Source organism: Vicugna pacos, chromosome 8, assembly GCF_048564905.1.
Source record: "Vicugna pacos chromosome 8, VicPac4, whole genome shotgun sequence".
NCBI lineage: Eukaryota > Metazoa > Chordata > Mammalia > Artiodactyla > Camelidae > Vicugna > Vicugna pacos.
Window position 1 is genome coordinate 15,004,260 of NC_132994.1, and position 9,914 is coordinate 15,014,173.

The window sequence follows — 9,914 nt, forward strand, 5'->3', positions numbered from 1 at the left end:
ATCAAATCAAATCAATAATAATTAGGAAAAAGAAGCTCTGGGCTATGACAGACTAGTTCTAAGGTGTTATATGCTATCAACCAACCTTTGAGGGAAACTTTGAACTGATTGGGATTTACATTTATAAACTTTTTCAAACATTTTCCCTCTATTGATGACATATTTTGGAAATAAAAAGACAACATGGCCCATTGAATGGTTAGGTTTGATCCAGACTTATATGGAATTTCTCAGCTAAAAATAAAACTGAAAAACCTTCAGCAACTTCGTACGTAGTACAGCTGTATCTGAAATATCTCAGTGTCTGGTTTCTCTAGGAGCACAGACACCAAACAAAGATGCAAAGATAAGGTGATTGTAGTTTTTCTAAATCAATTTGACCTATTTCTGTCAAAAATTCAAAGAATTTCTATTCTATTTTATGGAGTTTGGTGGGAGGGAGGCTCCATTAATTATTACCTAGCATTTAGTAATGTTATCACATCTTAGATCCCACATTTGTTTCATCTTTTTCCTTACATTGTGAACAAAACTTGCAGAAATAAAACATGCCAACCTTGCAAAAATTTGCCCTCTCAAAGGCTTTTACTTGTTAAATGTGGTCAGGAGCCTTGAAAATTACTTCGAATTTGATGATAAGGTTTCAACTAAGGAGTCAGATCAGCTTAAAATAAGTAGAGGAAGAAACTGTGAGCCTGTGTGCCTGCTCACTGGCCAGTGGCCCGGAATTTGTTCCTTGGCCTCAAGAAACTGATTAAAGTCTAGAGAAAATGAGAGGGAGTGTTATCACTGGTACTGGACAGAAAAATGTCACTGGGGGTTAGGGAGGCGCTGAAGGCCGTGGCTGAAACCATCAATTATGTCACTCTTGTGAGCCGGGGTAAAGTATTTTCTAAAAATACTAAAAATAGTAGCTGCCTCCTGAGGCCAGCCTACCAGGGGCCCGGCTCTTTATAAATATTCTTTTATTTGATCCTAACAACAACCTTTCAGGGTTAAGATTATCTTTCCCATTTTCCAAATAAGAAAAATCAGAAAGAGAGAATAAGTAAATTGTCTTGAGTTCACCCAGCTGGTAAGTAGCCACGGTGGGACTTAAACCTAAAATGAGAGAAATGTTGGGACGATGGAAAAATATAACTTGATGCATGCTTGTCCACAATGAAAATAGAGCTATTGTAGGTTTTACAAAATGAATGAACTTCATGTTTTAAACAGTTTCAGGTACATATATTTATAAATTATCTATAATCACACAAGAAAATGACCATCAGTTGGAATCCCTCAAACTCTATATAACCATTCCCTGCACCTTTTCTATGGTTACACACACATACCCAATTTGGCAAAAATAAAAGCCACGTTCTTTAAAAACTCAAAGACCGTGTCTTAATAATATAGATTTTATTTTACTTTTCTCCTACTTTCTTCATCCTCCACTTACTCCCACATTCTATCAATAACATGTTACCCATACTTCTTCCTTCATTCATGTAATTATAACCAAACATACAGGTTCACGTAAGTGAATACAATCATGTCTGCATATACGTACACATGCAGGTTTGGGGGTTGTTGCTTTTTAATTGACAGAATCATCTCAGTGCATTCCACCTAATTACACTCGGAGGAAATCCCTCCACAGCAGCTGGTTTGGACCGGGCTTATTCCTGGCAAAGGCAGCTTGATGTCCCAGAGTCTGGACAAGCCATGGTATATTCAACCCATTTCCTTTAACGGGCACTCACTTTGTTTCTATTTTTCTGCCATGAAATCAAAACTGTTGTCATAAATATCTGTGGAGGTAGCCTTGCTTTATTTTGAGCCTTGAAATTCTCCCTTTCCTTCAGTTACCAGCTCCCTCAATTTCGTCTCCAACCCCCTCTGGAATCTGCCCTCTCCCCGCCTCCAGGACTACTGCTGGGCTAGAACGCACATGACATTTAGTTTAAACTACTGTAGTTGCCATTTAACTGATCTTTCTACGTTTGATCTTTAATCCTTCTTTTTCACTTTATCTCCCTCTCACAAGAACAAATCCTTCAGCTTCCAAGATTATCTTTCCAAAGCACAAACTGACCTTATCTTTCCTGGTAGCTCCCTATGTGTACACAGTACAGTTGGCTGAGAGAAACAGTAACACATTGAGGCAACACATGGAAACCAGCACTCAGACTGGATACAGGGCCGGCGAGAAGGAGTGGGGACCATGGTCACACTCAAGACTGGCTGCCCCTGCCACCTCATTTGTCAGCTCCTACTTAGTTTCCACTGACTACTGTCACAATTGAATGTGAACTAGACTTGCGTGCTCTCATTTTTTGCAGAAAAACCCTAGAAATTAGGATTTTCATGGTAACCTTCCAATTTACTAGCTACACCAAATCCTCTGTAATCTGAAGCACTGGTCCTAAGATCAAATGTTGATTGTTAAGATCTGTGTGTTGTCCCCATCTCTCACTGCCCCTCCCTTCCTACCTTCCACTCTACAATCTATTGTTTTAATTGAAGTATAGTCGATTTACGATATTGTGTTAATTTCTGGTGTACAGCATGGTGAGTCAGTTGTCCACATATATATTCCTTTTCATTAGCGGCTATTACAAGGAACTGAATGTAGTTCCCTGAGTGAGACAGTGAGACCTTGTTTGTTACCCTTCACTCTAAACCTTGGTGATCACTCCCTGTTCGTTCACCCTCTACCAGGCTACTTAAATGTTATGAAGGCTGTTTGATTTAATTGGTGCTTCATCTCTGGATCTGGTCAGAGTCGGGGTACAATGGAAACAGAAGGGAAAGCATAGTAGAGCGAGGAAGCTGACATTAGAGATCCTGGGGTCCCTTGCCTCACCTGGGAGTCATGTGGAGGCACAGAAATCAGCTTCTAGTTACACCGGGAGTGAGGGAGTGCCCTCCGCCATAAGTGACCACTACACTCTACTCTGGGCCCACGTCTCTGGATCTGTGCAGTCGGAATCCCAGCTCCATTTCTTGATCACCTATCATGGGCCAGAACACAGCTTAGGACATTCACATACAGTTTCACAGTGATGCTTCACCACCACTCTCCCAGGCAAGTGTTGTCACACCAAATTTTCACATAGGGAACAGGGGGACCGAGAGGTTCAGTGGCTTGACCAAAATCATGTAACCAGTAAGTGGCAGCATTCAGCGTCCAACCTTAGTCTCCCAACCCCAAGTACATTTCCATTGAGGGCACTGTTGTCACAAGCCCGAGAGTGACTCAGTGCTACACTCATAGAATAGCCTTTATTATTCCTCATTGGATACATGATGGCAAATATAGTTTGCCTGAGATTGTCTTGATCTTGTTAAAGATTTTTATGGAAGGTTTGCTCATGTCATGTAGTTACTTATATTTCCCAAACCAGAAAAAAAAAAGTTACTAATAATAGACATAAAGGTATTATGAGCTTCCAAGCTTGATATATAAATGGTTCTGCTCCATCAGCCTCAATTTACATGTCTATAAATTCAGCTTTACAAGAGTCTCTCTCCCCTAGCAAGGCCCTATGAAATCCCGTCTTGGGGAGACTTTCTGGTTGGGGCCCAGTGTTTTCATCCTAGCTGCCTTCCCTGGAGTCCACATCCTCTGCAGGTTTTTTATTTGTACTTATTTGTGATGGCTCTAAGTTGAGTCTTAGGAATTTCTGTGGGAAATCTGATTTCTTCTGATAATCTTGCCTACTCTCCCTGACTCACAGATGGCAGTGGTAGAGAATCTCTTAATTCTGCTCCCGTTTTTGGAGACCTTTTCATTTTCTCAGTTAACATGAAACATCTAAATTACGGGTACTGCAATTAGTGCTGGAGACAGAAAAGCTTCGATGCCCTTGAGGTTCTCACAGTCCAGTCTGGGAAGCAAATATGGAAACAAATAATTCCATAAAGGGGTAACAGCTTCCCAGGTCCATGGTGGACACACAGGAGGGCGAGATCAAAACTGCTTATCAGAGAGCAGGTCCAAAACAGAGAAGGGCAGCACCGAGGGACCCGACTGCCAGGTTTCTTTGGGGAACACATCATTGCTTCTCCTAGGGCCACAGAGAAAGATGGAGAAAGTCAATGGTTCTGTAGGTTTGTAGAGAGCCAGCAGTTGTTCCTCAAATTACCTGATCATGGTGGCTCCCATCAGAGTAAATGTAAACTGAGGGTAAATGTCACCTTATCTTTTAATTTTTCTTATCATCATATTTGCTTATTTTCTCAATCTGTGTTATTCCAGAAGCCCTGGGTTTTTAAACATGCAGAGCCATATCTACACTACCTAATGAGAAAAAGGTTTTGATCAAACCTTGGGATTATAAGTTAACAAAGAAGATTCCAGCCACAGCAAGTCATGTCCCTTCTACAAGGTTGAGTCATCGCTTAGACCTGACCAGAGACCATGAAGCAGCTCCTCTTCCTGTCTTTCCATTGCTAAAACTTTCCAAGTACATTTCCATGACAAACCAGATTCAGCCTTAGAAAGGGAGCTGTTCTATTTTGGCCTGAGTCTCTTGGGAAATCAAGTTTAGGAAAGAAAGCTAAGTGATACAGCCTTAGTCATGGCCAGGCCTGGCAGGGGTCACTGCTTCTCCCGAGGTCACAATATCCCTAATGACCTGAAATGTGACAAGAGATGTGTCCAGGCTTCTTGGTCCATTTCTGGAGGGGTATACCAGTGACCCCATTAACCTAGGGGCCCCACACAGCGGGGGCAGTTATGAAGTCTACTGGTGTATTAATGGAGGGCTTGGGTTGTATTGAAGATAATTAGATAAAATCTTTGGTCATGACAGTCACAGTACTGGAAGACTAAGCCTATGAGTGTTGGGAAAAGACGCCTAGAAACTTCACTATTCATGTTTAATTTTAAACTGACAATGACATTGCCTACAATGCATTATTTCTTAAAATGGTAGGAGTCAGTCATATTGTATGAAGTGTTCATTCTCACATAGAAAACTGGTTGAGGAGCATTGGAAAATTGTAGATCGTTGTAACATGACCAGAATGGGGACCTTGAGGGGTTGGCAAAGGGCTCTTTTGTGATACAGTTGGGTATGGGTGTCTGAATTGCTCACATAAGGCTACAGAAAACCTGAGGGACTGGACTAGGCCAGGAGAAGAAATGCTGGTAAAGAGAAGCCAGAACCTTAGAACCAGAAAAGCAGTATTTATCACCACCAGGGCCACATGAGGTAAAGCCAGGAATTCATTAATGAATTGGTTAATTAATTTTTAAAAAGTCAATTTGATGCTAAGACAACCTTGAACAGAATCAGAAATAGAGAAGGAGACGGGCTTGAGATAGACCGGGGAGTGATGCCACCAAGATGGTGGAACAGGAGGCTCCAGCCCCTGCATCCACACAAAGATTAGAAATTAGACAGATACCCATGAAGAAAAACAGACCAGGAAGAGTTCTGGAGTCCACTTAAGAGATTTCAGCAAGATGGTGGAGCCACACAACAAGGGAAGGAAGATAGTTTCATTTTGCCTGCATCGTTGCACAACACCTCACCATCTCCCCCTCCCCAAGCTGGCACTGCTCAGTGTGAAGAGGGAAGACCCCAGCAACAAAGAGTTGCCCTCGTAGAGAAAGGATGAGTGAGGTGAGCTACCATCTTCCCCAGCCTTTCAGGGTACCACATGGAGGTCCTGCTTCGGTGTCACCCTGTCCAGGGACCACAGAGCTGAGAAATATAGAGATGGCCAGGAATAAGGAAGAAAAGCAGGGGCTCCCAGTAGTAGCCAGCCAGTGGGAGTGATCTTGGTTCTCAGTGACCTGCTCTGCAGATAACTCAACAACTATGAAAGAAGCCAAGGGCCAGTACAACCAACATGGACCTCCAGCAGATTCTACTGGCTTTCATCTCCCAGGTATTCATCTTTGCTGATATCAGCTACTTGCGTCTCTCCTTGCTCCTCACTCCCTCCCCTAAACCCTGTCAGAGTCCAGGAACCACACAGACAGCGAGTACAGGCTTCTCGGGCTGTGTGAGTGCAAGACACCAGCCGAGATCCCAGTGGCTGACTGTTATCACTGTGTATGTGCTCAGGGCTAGCCCCTCCAGCTGTGCAAATGCACACAGCCAGCTGATGCCCACCACCGGCCTTCACTGCCATGCAAATGCCTGCAGGAGAAGGCTGAGGGCCAGGAGAAAGCATGCCAACAGTCAGAGCACCACCCTCACCCCACCTCCCCCATCTCACCCCCTCTGCCCCAGCTGCTGTGGGCCCAGGTCTGGCCTTGTCTTCTTGTCACATGCTTGTACTGTGCTCACCTGCAGCTGTGTACCTGTGTGCCCCTGGTCCATCCTCCATCATCAGCCTCCACTGCCATGTGCCTATGGCAGGACTTGACAGCCACAGTGGTGCATACCAATAGCCAGGGCCTCCACAGCCACCAGTATACCAGGAGTTGGCCCCAGCTGTTGCTGCCTGCCCTGGCCCCTACCACCCTGCGTGTGTTTGCAACTAGCCCCTGCCCTACACAGGGGCCTACAGCTGGTCCAACAGCCATGTGTGCGGGTACCACTGGCCCTGGTCGCTACTGGCAGCTGCTGGACCCGGAGGTGCTGCTGGGGACCCACACAGCCCTTATAGCCCCTGAAGATCTTCTGCAGAGCTCACCAAAGACATGCAGTTGTCAATGCCATGGCCCCAACGGCCTGTGCTGATGAGTTACCGTGCCCCTCCGGGACTTGGTACCACCACGCCCCTCTGCACTTGGCTCTCAGAAGACTTCTTAGCAGAGACCTTGCAGAGAAGGAGAGAATGGGATGATATTCCACGTGCTAAAAGAAAGAAACTGCCAATCAAGAATACTCTACTCAGCAAAATTTCCTTTAGAAGTGAAAGCAAGATGAAGACTTTTCCAAACAAACAAAAGCTGAAGGAGTTCATTAACACTAGTCCTGCCCTACAAAAAATGCTTAAATGAAAAGATGCTAACTAGAAACATGACAACAAGTGAAAATAAACAACATAATAAAGGCAAGTATATAAGTCAGATTCAGAATACTCTAATACTGTAACATGGTGATGTGTTAACCACTTAACTCTACTACAAAGGTTGAAGGATAAAAGTACTAAAAATAGCTTATAGCTACTGTAATTTTGTAAGTGGATACCAAATATAAAAAACATATATTGTGACATCAAAAACATACAATGTGGTGGGAGGGGGATAAAAGGGCAGAGTTTTTGTATGTGATCAAAGTTAAGTTGTTACCAGCTTAAAATAGACTATTACATCTATAGGATGTTTCAAGTAAGCCTCAAGGTAATCACAAAACAAAAACCTATGGTAGATACACACTAGGTAAAGAGAAGGGAATCAAAGTATACCACTATGAAAAATCATTAGTTCACAAAGATAGGAGAGAGGAATAAAAGAAAACAGCCAGAAAACAATTAACTAGTTGACAATGGTGGGTCCTCACCTAGCTATAATTATTTTAAATGTAAATGGATTAATGTGTGACAATGAATATATGCATGTTCATGTATAACTGAAAAATTGTGCTCTACACTGGAATTTGACACAACATTGTAAAATGACTGTAATTCAATAAAAAAGTTATAAAATGTAAATGGATTAAATGCTCCAGCCAAAAGACAGAGAGTAGCTGAATGCATCAAAAAACGAGACCCAACTATATGCTGCTTATATAGGAGACTCACTTCAGCTTCTAGGACACACAAAGGTACAAAGTAAAGGGATGGAAAAAGGCATTCTATGCAGATAAAAACCAACAGAAAGCAGGGGTAACTACTCTTATATCAGGCAAAATAGACTTCAAACCATAACAAGAAACAAAGAAGGTCATTATATAATGATATAAAGGTCAATTCATTAAGAGGATCTAACAATTGTAAATACATACACCCAACATCAAAGATTAAGCAAATATTAACAGATTTGAAGGGAGTTATAGAAAACAGTACAATAATAGTAGGGCTTTAATACCCCACTTTCAACAATTGACAGATTATCCAGATATAAAATCAACAAGAAAACAATGGACTTGAACTCTACTTTAGATCAATGTACCTAACAGACATATATTGAACAATCCATCTAACAGAAGCAAAATACATATGCTTCTGAAGTACACATGGAACATTCTCCAGGATAGATCATGTTAGGTTACAAAATAAGTCTCAGCAAAGTTAATAAGACTGAAATCATACCAAGCATCTGTTCTAATCACAACGGTTTAACTAGAAATCAGTAACAGCAGGAAAACTGAAACATTTACAAATATGTGGAAATTAATACACTTCTGAACAAGTAGCTAAAGATGAAATTAAAAGAGAAATAAAAAACATAGTGAACCAGAATGAAAATGGGGATACAACACACCAAAACCTATGGGATGTAGCAAAAGCACTGGTAAGAGGAAACTTTATGGCAATACATGCCTACATTAAGAAAAAAGAAAGATCTCAAACAAACTTAACTTTATATCTCAAGGAGCTATAGAAACAAGAAAAAAGCCCAATGATAGGAGAAGGAGGGAAATAACAAAGGTCAGAGTGGAAATAAATGAAATAGAGTATAGAAAAAAAAAAGAAAACTTTAAAGGAATTAGGAGTTTTTTGGAAAGATAAACAAAACTGATAAGCCTTGACCTAGACTTATCAAGAAAAAAAAAAGAAGACTCAAATAAATAAAGTCAAAAGTGAAAAAGGAGACATTACAACTGATACTACAGAAATACATGGATCATAAGAGAGTACTATGAACAGTTATATGCCAGTTATAAGTACTGAAAGTCTTAGAGTAATCAGGCACAAGAAAAAAAAAATCTGAACTGGACACCCTAGAAGAGATGGATAAAGTCCCAGAAACATACAATCTACCAAATTTGAATCATGAAGAAATAGAAAATCTGAACAGACCAATAACAACTAAGGAGGTTGAATCAGTAATCAAAACCCTCCCAACAATGAAAACCCTAGGACCAGATGGCTTCACAGATGAATTCTGTCAAACATGTAAAGAATTAATGCCAATTCTTCTCAAACTCTTCAAAAAAAAAAAAAATTGAAGAGGAGGGAACACTTCTAAACTCATTTTACAAGGCTAGCATTACCCTGACATCAAAGTCAGATAAGCATATCACAAGAAAAGAAAATTACAGGCAAATGTCCTTAATGAATATAGATGCAAATGTTCTCAATAAAATACTTGTAAAACAAGTTCAAGAGCACATTAACAGGATCATACATCATGATCACGTGAGATTTATCCTTGGAAAGCAAGGATGGTTCAACATATGCAAATCAATAAATGTGAAATACTACATTAATAGAAAGATAATAATCACATAATCACGTCAATAGATGCAGAAAAAGCACTTAACAAAATTCAACATCCTTTCATGATAAAAACTGTCAAAAAATTGGGTATAGAAGGAACATACCTCAACATAATAAAGGCAGTACATGACAAGCCCACAGCAAACATCATACTCAGTGGTGAAGGGCTAAAAACTCCCCTCTAAGATCAGGAACCAGACAAGAGTGTCTGCTCTCACCACTCTTATTCATCATAGTACTGGAAGTCTTAGAGTAATTAGGTACAAGAAAAAAAAATCTGAATCAGAAAGGAAAAAGTAAAACTGTCTGTATTTGCAATCACATTATCTTGTATGGAGTAGTACAGAGCAAATTTCAAAGACTCCAAAAAACTCTTGGACCTAATAAATAAATTCAGTAAAGTTTCAGGATACAAAAATCAACCTACATAAATCTGTTGCGTTTCTATAAACAAATAATGAAATATCTGAAAACAAAATTCTTAAAAATCCCCTTTACAATAATGTCAAAAATAATAAAATACTTAGGAATACATTTAACCAATCAAATTAAATATCTATACACCCAGAACAGATGCCTAT

The 9,914-nt window shown here is 40.6% G+C and overlaps 1 long non-coding RNA gene across 1 annotated transcript in view; it reads right to left on the reverse strand.

The window, feature by feature from the left end:
* Positions 1–6,760, reverse strand: part of LOC140697833 (uncharacterized) — a 28,065-nt gene extending 21,305 nt beyond the window's left edge. The window contains exons 1-2 of the long non-coding RNA XR_012075199.1: positions 6,640–6,760; positions 2,852–2,999 (exon numbers count right to left, since the gene is read on the reverse strand). This is a non-coding gene — a long non-coding RNA (uncharacterized lncRNA). The remainder of the gene's footprint in view (positions 1–2,851; positions 3,000–6,639) is intronic.
* Between the last annotated feature and the right edge of the window lie 3,154 nt (positions 6,761–9,914).